The sequence below is a fragment of the Macadamia integrifolia genome, chromosome 5, assembly GCF_013358625.1.
Source record: "Macadamia integrifolia cultivar HAES 741 chromosome 5, SCU_Mint_v3, whole genome shotgun sequence".
Taxonomy (NCBI): Eukaryota; Viridiplantae; Streptophyta; class Magnoliopsida; order Proteales; family Proteaceae; genus Macadamia; species Macadamia integrifolia.
This window is the reverse complement of record NC_056561.1, coordinates 27,058,875-27,070,810: the sequence shown is the minus strand read 5'-3', so window position 1 is coordinate 27,070,810 and position 11,936 is coordinate 27,058,875. Positions and strand designations below refer to the sequence as shown.

Genomic DNA, 11,936 nt, shown 5'->3' with positions numbered 1-11,936 from the left:
ACTTCTTGCCATACTGTGCCTCGAAAGGGGACATTTCGATGGTGGCCTGATAACTGTTGTTGTAGGAGAACTCAATAAGAAAAATGTGCTCATCCCAACTATAACTCATATCCAAGGCACATACTTGAAGTAGGTCCTCCAATGTCTGAATAGTCCTCTCTAATTAACCATCGGTCTGAGGGTGAAAGGCAGTGTTGAAAGCCAACTGTGTGCCTATAGCCTTCTGCACACATGTCCAGAACTTGGAAGTGAACCTAGGATCTCGATCAGAGATGATACTAACTAGCACACCACACAACCTGATGATGTTATCGACATACAACTTGGCCAACTTATCCATAGAAAATATGATCTTGATTGGGATAAAGTGAGCTGCCTTGGTCAAGTGGTCCACAACTACCTAAATGGCATCCATACCCTTCTGTGTCTAGGGTAGGCCTGTGACGAAGTCCATGGTAATATTCTCCCATTTTCACTCCAGAATAGGTAGGGACTGTAATAACCCATGAGGCCTCTGTCTCTCAGCCTTGACTTTCTAGTATGTGAGGCATCTAGACAAATGCGTGGCCACACCATTCTTCATTCCTTTCCACCAGTAGGAGCCTTTGAGGTCCTTGTACATTTTAGTGCTGCCGGGGTGAATAGAGTATGGAGAGATATGTGCCCCTCTCAAAACTGTGTCTCTCAAATCACCATCACTGAGCACACACAACCTCCCTTTGAACTTGAGAATTTCAGTTTCAGTTACAGAGAAATCCGGGTCCTTTTGGGTTCTTTCCTGGCATTCTGCTATCAGCTTCTGCAACTCTACATTAGTAACCTGAGCTGTAGTGATCCTATCCATCAGACTAGGTTGTACCACCAATGTCGATAGTGACAAAGTGACACCCTTTACTAATAGTTCCAAGTCTAGCTTCCTAGCCTCCTCTAGGAGATACTCATTGGTGGTCAGTGATGCAAGAGTCAGTGACTGGGATTTTTTACTAAGTGCATTAGCTACCACATTGGCCTTTACTGGGTGATAGTGGATAGTACAATCATAATCCTTCACCAGCTCTAACCAATGCCTCTGTCTCATGTTGAGCTCTTTTTGGGTGAAGAAGTACTTGAGGCTCTTATGGTCATTGAAGACCTCACTCTTCTCACCATGGTTTTAAGTATCGGTGCGTATCGTGCCGTATCGGCCGATACGTATCCGTATCGGTAGGCATCGGCACGATACATACCGATACGCTACGGGGAATTTTGGGCCCCCTTTTACGTATCGCTGTATCGTGAGTATCGTATCGTATCGTACCGTATCGGTACCGATACGTACGATACTGTACGATACGAACTTTTGAAAATCTGGAAATTCCCGAGAGTATCGGTACGTATCGGTACCGTATCGGTATGTATCGACCGTATCGTGAAGTATCGAGCCGTATCGTACTGTATCGGTACCGTATCGGTACGTATCGACTGAAAATATGAAAATTCCCGTGAATGTGCCTTTTATTGTTTGAACAAACACTTCAAACTCTCACCAATAGTTTTTTATATTTCTCTTCTTTCTTCCCCTTTGATTCACACACCTTTCTGGAGACTCAAATGGTAGATTGAAAGAAACATTGTCGAAGTGAATGGTTCAAAGAAGGAAAAAAACATAGTCCAAGAAGAACCTTGAACTTGAAAGTTGAAAAATTTGAATAGTAAGTTCTTGAATCTTTACTCACTTTTTTCAACTTTAACCTTAGATTTTCAAGTTTTTTTACAAATCTAAGGTTCATCATAGGGGTGTCAACCGGTCGGGTCGGTTCGGTTTCGATCGGGCTTAATCGGGCTTAAAGACTTTCAAAGGCTACACCATGTCCGCCCATTTAACTAATCGGGCTTAGTTATTGAGGGCATGGTACACTTTATATTCGGTCGGTCGGCCTCGGGCTATAATCGGGCCACCTTAATCGGGCTTTAGTCGGGCCTTAATTGGGCTACGGATATGTTTAATGTTAAACGGGCTTTAACCGGTTTTTAAACGGACCCTCTTTAAAATGTGCTCTTATATTCCGGCCCACTCATGCAAACCCAAAAAAATGACAATAAATTAATAAATGATACCAAATATAACCATTATTTAAAATATGAACATGTTTTTACTTTTTAGTTTTTTACTTTCTAATTTGGGGGGTAAAATAGGTATTCTACAATCATTAAAGGGTCGGGCTAGGCCAGTGCACAATAGGCCGGTCTCGATCGGGTGTTAAACGGTCGGTCTCGGTCTGGCGCCCGACGGTCCAAGTAGCAAAACCAAGACCGACCGTTTATAAACGGGCCGGGCTCAAGCCCGACACGTTTAATAAACGGTCCGGGTTGGACCGGTCTATAAACGGTCGGTCCCGATCGGTTTAGTCGGTTCGGGCCACGAATTGACACCCCTAGTTCATCATACTTAGAATCACATTTTGTGCATCATTATTACATGAAATCATTGGATTTATAAGGATTTACAAACTTTTTTCAAGAGAAAATGAGGGTTTCAATTTATTTCAAATTTCTTAGATCTACTCATGCTCAATGATTAAAAATGTTTAGATTTTTTATATGTTATGTAAAAACAAGTGTTCTACAACTTCCATGGAAAATTTTGATTTTTCTCAAAAAAAAATATTTGTCTATCAATACCATACACTCATCATTTTGAACATTTTCAGCTCAATATATTTGTCTATCAATACGATACCCTCCACTTAAGTATTTATGCATTCTACATGTTATATATAACTTTTTTTAACTGTTTTTTTATGCAAAAGTGTATAAAAATGTGTTCCCTATCCATTTATGTGCGTATCTTTAGCGTATCTTAGCGTATCTCCGATACGATACGATACCCTCCGATACGTATCTTAATTTTGACCGACCGATACAGCGATCGATACCGATACTTTAATCCTTGCTTCTCACCATACAGGTAGTGTTTCCAAATTTTCAGTGCAAAAATCACAGCTGCCAACTCCAAATCATGGATGGGGTAATTCTTCTCATAATCCTTCAACTGACGGGATGCATAAGCAATGATTTTTTTGTGTTGCATCAATACACAACCCAATCCCAACTTGGAGGCATCACTATACACAATCATACCACATGTACCGGTCGGAATAGTCAAAATTAGAGCTAATACCAACCTTTGCCTTTGCTCCTTGAAGCTCTTCTCACAAGCCTCAGACCACTCAAATTTTACACCCTTTCGTGTGAGTCAGGTCATCGGAGTAGCAATGCGAGAGAAGTTCTCGATAAACCTCCTATAGTATCTGGCCAATCCCAGAAAACTACGTATGTCTGCTACACTCTTGGGAGTCTCCCATTTTAGAACTGCCTTCACCTTGCCTAGGTCAACCTCTATACCCTTGTCTGAAACAATGTGGCCTAGGAATGACACCTGTGACAGTCAAAACTCGCGCTTGTTGAATTTGGCATAGAGTTGATTCTCCCTCAGTCGTTACAGTACTAACCTCAGGTGAACAACATGTTCCTTTGCACTCTTGGAGTAGACCAAAATATCATCAATGGATACTATCACAAACTTATCTAAGGCATCCTGGAATACCCAGTTCATCAAATCCATAAATGCCGCAGGTGCATTGGTCAACCCAAATGACATTACCAAGAATTCATAATGTCCATACCTTGATCTGAAGGCTGTCTTATTGACATCACTATCCTTGATCCTGAGCTGGTGGTAGCCCGATCAAAGGTCGATATTGGAAACACCTTGGCACCTTGCAACTGATCAAATAAATCATCTATCCTTAGCAAAGGATACCAGTTCTTGATGGTTAGCTTATTAAGCTCCCAATAATCAATGCACAATCTCATACTTCCGTCTTTCTTCTTGATAAATAATACCGGTGCTCCCCATGGAGACATACTAGGTCTAATGAATCCCTTCTTTAGAAGGTCTTAAAGTTGCACCTGCAATTCCTTCAACTCTGTGGGAGCCATGTGGTAAGGGGCCTTTGACACTAGTGCCGAGCCAGGGAGTAAGTCTATAGAAAATTCTATCTCTCGGTCCGGGGGTAAACCTATCAAGTCATCCAGGAATACATTGGAAAATTCTCTCACCACATCTAGCTCGGTCAATGGCCTAACCTCTATCTCAGTATCCATCATAGATGCTAAGTAGCCTTGATATCCCTTATCCCTTCTTCATCTGGAGTGCGGATATGATAACTTTCTTAGGTTTCTTAGGCTTATCCCCTTGGAACACAAACTCATCATCATCACGAGGTCTGAAAATGATAGTCTTTGCATATAGCACACTAGCTCTGTATGCGAACAACCAGTCCATTCCTAAAATCACATCGAAGTCGGTCATATCTAACTCGATCAAGCGAGTATTCAACTCATGATCATCTATGGTCACTAGACAAGGCTCATAAACATAGTTCAAGCCCACTACACTTCCTGTAGGAGTTCTCACAACCAAATATTGAATCAGTCCCTTGGGTGGAATGCTCATCTTCTTTGCAAATGCTGGTGACACGAATGAATGCGAGGCTCTTGAGTCAAATAACACATGTGCAGGCAATAATGATATCAATAATGTACCTATCACTTCAACGGGGGCAACCTCGGTATCTTCTGCAGTCATAGAAAACACTCTGCCCTGTGGTCTCTGGCCCTGTAGGGGCTATGAACAGACCTGACCGAAGGCCCTCACCTCGGTTGAGAGTTCGGCTAAAGCCGAACAAACTTGACTGAAGGCCCTCACCTCGGTTTGGAGTTCAGGCAAAAGCCGAACGAACCTGACCGAAGGTCCTCACCTCGGTTGGGAGTTTAGGCCAAGGCCGAACGGACCTGATCGAAGGTTCTCACCTCGGTTTGGAGTTCAGGCAAAAGTTGAATGAACCTGACTGAAGGTTCTCACCTCGGTTGGGAGTTCAGGCCAAAGCCAAACGGACTTGATCGAAGGTCCCTACCTCTGTTGGGAGTTCAATAAAAAGCCGAGTAGACCTGACCGAAGGTCCTCACCTCGGTTGGGAGTTCGACCAAAGCCAAACAGACCTGACCGAAGGCCCTCACCTCGGTTGGGAGCTCGGCTAAAGCCGAACATACCTGACCGAAGGCCCTCACCTCAGTTTGGAGTTTAGGCAAAAGCCGAACGAACCTAACCGAAGGTCCTCACCTCGGTTGGGAGTTCAGGCCAAAGCCGAACGGACCTGACCGAAGGTCCCTACCTTAGTTGGGAGTTCAGGAAAAAGCCGAACGAACCTAACCGAAGGTCCACACCTCGGTTGGGAGTTCGGCCAAGGCCGAACGAACCTGACCAAAGGTCCTCACCTCGGACAGGGGGCTCGGACAAGCTCGAGTCGAACTGATCGAAGGTCCTTACCTCAGTTGGGGGCTCGGGCATGGTCGAGCCAAACTGATCGAAGGTTCTCACGATGGCTAATCGAAGGTCTCGGTCACAAGCAGAACTAAAACCGAAGCCGAAGGAACAAGGCCGAAGGGACGCCAAAAAAAAAAGAAAAGAAAAGAAAAGAAAAGATGACAAGAATTTGATTACTCCCACAGGAAGAGTCTCCTGAGGGAGTAAGGGGGCTCCTGATATGGCCAAATTGACTGCCCAGTAGGGTAAGGACACGTGTCACCCACCTGACAGAGGCGGCAAGGACTCTACTACGTTAACCGCATGAAGAGAATATCCCCACAAAGGGGATAAGACGTATCCGAGTAGAACTCTATAAAGAAAGGAGGTGGACCCGAGGAGGACTCCTCCAAGGAAAGGGAAACCCTAAACCCTAAAAGCTATATAAGAGGGCCCGAGAAGAAGGAAAAAGGTGAGCATTACTACCCACACATTACTTCTATAACAAAGACTATGTGGCCGATCCCTAGCTTGAGTGTCGGAGGACTAACCCTGGACAAAGCTCCTTTCTGCAACTGCTATAATTCTCCGTCATGGCCGATTAGTTATAGCATCTGCTCACAGCGTCACCAACAGAAGCTGATTTAATCTCTGCTATCATCAATTTGATAGAAAATCGTTTGAATTGGGAATGTGATCCAACTACAATTGGGATTTCCGATTTCCTCCTCTGCGATGGTCTTCTTTGCATCTTCTTCCTAGAGGCCTGGCTTTGCCTTCAAAACCGCATAACGAAGCAAGGCTTTGTGTCTCTGCTATCGAAACCGTCGGCTTTTGTTCATTGAACACACTAGAGGAATGCACGGTAGTCCAACTACTACTCTAAGCCAAGGTACAACACCAAATCATCTTCATTCCTTAATTTTTTTTTCTGAAGGTACTGAAAGGAACATGTGGATGACGAATTCTTCATTTGGAGCCATGAAACTGGTTAGTGTCTTAAATCTAGAGGGTTTATACTCTATACCTAACAGCTTATTACAGTTGTTCTTCCAACATCATTTTTCTGTTGCATTTGTACTCAATTAAAAAATTCCACCATGAATGGGAACCAACTTGAGCAGAGGTTTTTCTCTGTATAGAGAAGTGTTTTTTCCCCCTTTTGCAAGCAATTAAATGGGCTGGTCACGAACTTATCGCTATTCTTTATTTTGGGGGAAATATGCTCTATTTTCTTTTGCTGGAAGCTGAGAGCAATGATCAGTCACAACAGTGTTCCTTTGTGTGCATGTTTTCTGGATTTTTATCTTTAGTTTCTTTTTTCTTTCCATTTAGCATCTCAGTTATGTTGCCGTATCCCTCCATTTATGTCTTCCTGTTCTTATCATGGAGGGAGCCAAGTTGGAGTGGCTCACCTAATGCTATGTGTGGCCATAGTTAACACCAAATCTCCAAGCCAATCACTCGAGAGGCCTGGGTCGGTTAGGAACAAAGTTCATTCCTTTCCCTTGTTAGTATTCTTTTTCTATTTCTTGCGATCAACTCCTTGATTGTGTAGTTAAGTTAAGCTATTGTTATTGTTTTCCATGCTAATCTTGTTACATTTCTCATTATTAGCATTAGGAATAAAAGTTTTGAATTCATTTCTATTGATGCTGTTAATCTCATTTGTATATGAAGTATCAATATATCTGTACACCAAGTTTTAAATTTATAGATATTCTATTGAAAATAGGAATGATTTATGCATGTGGTCTCATGTTTTGGGTGATTCTTCATTGTTCAATGGCTAAGGGGTGAACATAAAATGAACCAGATAGGTAGCAAATGGGACCATTGTTGTTTCAGATACTATTAGTTTCTAGACCGTACACTCTATTTCAGTTCACTTCCTTGAGCTTTCGTTTTTTATTCACATTTATAAAAATCATAGATGGTTGGCTTTATTATTTTTCGAAAACCTTTTTCTCCATTATCTACTAATCTTTGCTTTGATCTAAGTTGAAACGGAGAAACAACTTGGACGAACAAAGAAGTATTTGGAAGGGAAACAAGTGGAGAGAACCCAACGAAGGTGAGGATTTCACTCTTTATCTCAAAATTTGTTTTTCTTTTCTTCGAATTGAAATAAAACTGATGAATCTGTAAGCCACATTCAATCTCAGTAGATTTCAAAAACTAATGAATTTTCATTTGAGAACATGCATTGCATCCTTCACTTTGATTAATAGAATTTCAATAGGTGCTAAGTTAATGGGAATAATTAGTAGAGATCAAGCTGCTACAGCCATGGGGATCTATGGTTGTCGAACTACATACATTTTTGCTCTCAAAAGACTACCCTGGCACCCATGAATCCCTTCTTGTGGATGAAAAAAAAAAAGCACTGAAATGACACACAAAGAGATAGACAATTCAACTGAAGTAGAAATTGAACTCAAGGGAAGGCTTGAGCAGACATGTCCCTAAGCATTTGTTCCAAATTTGAACATTCAATTTTACAAGAAATCATTTGTATTGTGGTGTAAAATTCTCACATCTGTTTTAACTTAACAATTTTCGTACAAATGAGTCCCGGAAGTCAAAGCTTGGAAGTACTTTTGGAATTATTGGAGTAGTGATAGGTCTCTTCCTTCTTGGTTGCTTGCTCATTCTTGTGTGGAAGAATAGGTAAATCCTAAATGGGTTTACTTTATTATTATTTTATTTTTTTGCTAATTAGGGTAGATAATAAATATTTAATTTAATAGAACAAGTACTTTTTCTTCAAATAAGTTTGATACGATGGAAACCCAATTAAAGAAGCTTTTATCAACCTTTTAAGAATTACATCTTGTTCACTTGACAGGTCTTGCACACTCTCTTTTAGTATCGATGTGATATGAAAAACAAACATTTGAATTTGCATGCATTAAACAAATTATAGTATGCCTGTCTTAAGAGTTATTTTTATTTTTAGAGATTTTTCATTGTCTTTTATAATTTATTGATTGTTATTTTTAACTAATATTTACTTTGAGAATAATTTCTTTTGTTATCTATACATGTGTGATAGGTACCTGAGATTTTAGTGGTTACTATGAGTCACCATTACAGAGGATGCACTCTTCTTTAGCCAGCCATAATGCTTTTTCATTTTAACGAGGTAAAGTGATATAAAAGTTATGATTTTCCAATATAAGTATTTATTAAATGATTGTGAAGTGTTAATTTTGTTAATATTGATTGCAGGAAGTACCCTAAAGATTCAACTATAATTAATGAAAAATGTGGTAAAGACCCTTTCAGAGTTCTCCAACAACAGAGCTTGGGAAGCTTGGACTTGGAAAAGATACGAGCAACAAAGAACACTAAACTAGTAGTCTAGTAGTTGTTTCGTTTTTCTTAACATACAACATGAATTGTCGAGGGATTTGAGTTTTCTAAGATAGGATTTCTGATGTATAAAATATTATGATTCAGATGATGAATGTAATTTTTATTTTAGATTCATTTTGAATTTTAATGATTTGTATGATGAACAAGATATATGAATTAATATATATTTTGGATGTTAAATAGTTGTTACATGTTGTATATTGAATGAATTTTTATTTTAGATGTATTGTGTATTGAATGGATTATATGGGTCCAAGAAAACAAAAAATCCGTTGCTATAATTTTTTATCTGTAGCTATAAGTTGAAGCTATATTTTTCACAATTAAACTGCAATTAAAATTCATAGTTTAGATTTTGATGCACTAAAGTTTGTAACTAATATTTGTAGCAATAGCATTTCCTACACAAAATATTTGCCATTATAAATCTCAGCTACAATACTGGTGCACTCTGCAGTTAAAATCTATAGCTATAGATTTTGTGGCACAAAAAATCCGTCACTACAAAACGACAACTATAAATTATGGGCCACAAAATTCCGCAGCTAAAATCTATAGTTATAGATTTTTCTGCACAAAAAATATGCCACTACAAAAGCGCAGTTATAAATTTTGGAGCGTAAAATTTCGCAGCTAAAATCTACAGCTATAAATTTGCTGTGGAAAAAAAAGCGAAGTTAGAAATCCACAGTAATAGATTTACAGCGAAAAAAAAAAAACTTCATTAACTCTTCTAAAAATAGATTGAAACTTTAGTGGAAAACATTTGATGTAAACCAAACTATATTTTAAAGCAAGTTTAAATGTAAAGTTAACTCATAAAAACACATTTAAAAAATATAAAAAATTATATATTTTGGTCAAATCTGAGTGATGCTCAATTTGTAGAGCATTAATTACTTTAACTACAAATGACCGTAAACAGTTACGGTTGATCGCAAAAATAGAGTGTCCTTCTAGTGAGGGTTTTATTGGATGGATGATACCACGGACAATAAGTTTATCATTGACAAAGAAAAAACTATTGCACCATGTAAGTCATGGATGACTGCAACAACTTACGGTTAACCATACACAACAAAATCAGGTTTCTAAGTTAAACCACCTACTTTCCTAAGGTCAATTCAGTTAGATCTTTAAGTGAGTTACTTACTTTGGGATTTTCTTTATCAACTCATCACACCATCCTTTGCTATGTGGAATCCTCCTTACTAAATAGGGTTCTATCTTTCTTACAAGATAGTAACACACAAGGTAGAATACCAAAACATATCAAGCAATGGTTTTCATATCCAAAACACATCATCAAGATAATATGTTCATTTAGGCTTAATGATTGTCAAAGATAGTGCCAATCCCTAAGAAAGATGGCAAAATTGGAATGTATATGGATTTTAGGGATCTAAATTAAGCAAGTCCATATAGATCGTCGTGGAATGAACTCAGAGTTTCTTCGTTTCGAACAAGGCGCTTTTAGCTGACCTCCTTCTCCTCATTTTCCTTTAGGATAGGATCATCATTTCCTTCTTTAACTTGCTTTTTTACCAAGTCTGATAGGTTGGTCACCCGGTAGCCGCTCTACTATGGAGCTACCGTGTATTTCCCATTATCCCACATTGATATTCTAGTAGAGAACACCGTAGGTCATACCCTCTTGTCCTTTATAGATGGATTCTCATGCTACAATCAAATTAAATGACCCTAAAAGCAAGGAGAAGATGTCCTTTATCACACAATGGGCATGCATTGCTACAAGATTATGCATTTCATGGTAAAAAATACCGAGGCAACTTATCAAAGAGCTGCCATCACAATCCTCCCTAACATGATGCATAAGGAAGTAGAGGTCTACGCTGAAGAACGTCAAGGCTACATCTTGATATGTTCATTAATAGGTCGTTCCCAGTGCAAGGGTGCTACCCGACGGACGCTCGACTAGTTGCAACCGATTAATAGCCTACCTTAGCATGACATTTTTAAAACCCATTTATATCCCACTTAGAGCTCATTTAGAGCTCGTTTACTAAGGCCGGCATGTTTAAAGACCGCTTAGAGCCTAGTTAGAGATAAATGTGCCATTGGCTCATTTAAAACCTCAATAAGACCTAATTGAAGACCATGACCAGCCCATTTATCCCAATTATTGGTATCCCAAGTAAAGACCAGTACCAACCGTTTATAAATGGGACCATGCCTAGCATATGTGGACCAATTACTTAAATGGGCCTTTCCTAATGCAAGGTCCTTAAAATGTGAAAGCCCAATTAGGTCAATCAAATTGAGCTACTAAATACTAAGTACACCCTTTTTTTTTTTGGTATACTATGCCCCTACCATATGTAACGACTAAGAGGGGAACCACAAACATCTAAGGAAGCTATGTCTGACTTACAAATGATTATCGATTGTTCATATTACATGGACCGATCGATAGCCAAACCTATCGGTTTGATTTTGAAAGCCCTATGAGCTCGTTAATGAATTGCAAGTTGATTTTAGAACATCAAAATGGAAACATTAAGAAACCGCCCACTAGTACACAATTATTGACTAGGGTACTAGAGTTAGGTGGAGTGTTTTATTCAGTAATCCAAGAGGCATAACATATATTTCCCCCTCTCAACCCTATCCGACTGGTTCATCAATTGCATTACAGCCCTAACTAGAATTGATCCTGATTAATCTGATAGGACATGCTGGGTATTCAGTTGGGTGGCTGGGGGACCTGTGAACTCTTAAGACAAGTGACAGAGATGAAATCAAATTCCCATTGAACCTTTATAAAGAAGTTAGAAAAAATAAAAAATAAGAAGCTGTTATAAAGGGAATTAATCTAATGGTGAATGAAGGAGAAGGAGATGGAGAAGGAGAAAGAGAAGCAAAAGTAAGGGACTGACCGCATCTGAAATGGTGACCTCGTGTGGTCGTTTTCTTGCATATAAAAGTGGACCACTACTGCCACTGAAACCCTATTTATTTTGTACTCTATTCCCTATTAATGGCTTGAAGGACCACGAACAACCTTTTATTTGATCCGACTTTCAAAAGTCCTAGAACCCTAGAACCCTACAAACCTACAAACAACTTGCTCTGTTTTCCGTAAACTTACCCAACATGCATGCCATTGTTCTCTTTATTTTCTTGGATCGTGTGAAATGTGACACTCCCATGCACCATCTCTTCTCTGTTACTCACACCATACACTTCTCTG

General features: G+C 39.4%; 1 long non-coding RNA gene across 1 annotated transcript; it reads left to right on the top strand.

Annotated features, from left to right (window-relative positions):
• Window positions 1-6,204: 6,204 nt before the first annotated feature.
• On the top strand, window positions 6,205-8,595 carry LOC122078549. The gene is made up of 4 exons (XR_006140103.1): window positions 6,205-6,239; window positions 7,349-7,421; window positions 8,403-8,492; window positions 8,579-8,595. It is a non-coding gene; the product is annotated as an uncharacterized LOC122078549 (long non-coding RNA).
• Window positions 8,596-11,936: the final 3,341 nt, after the last annotated feature.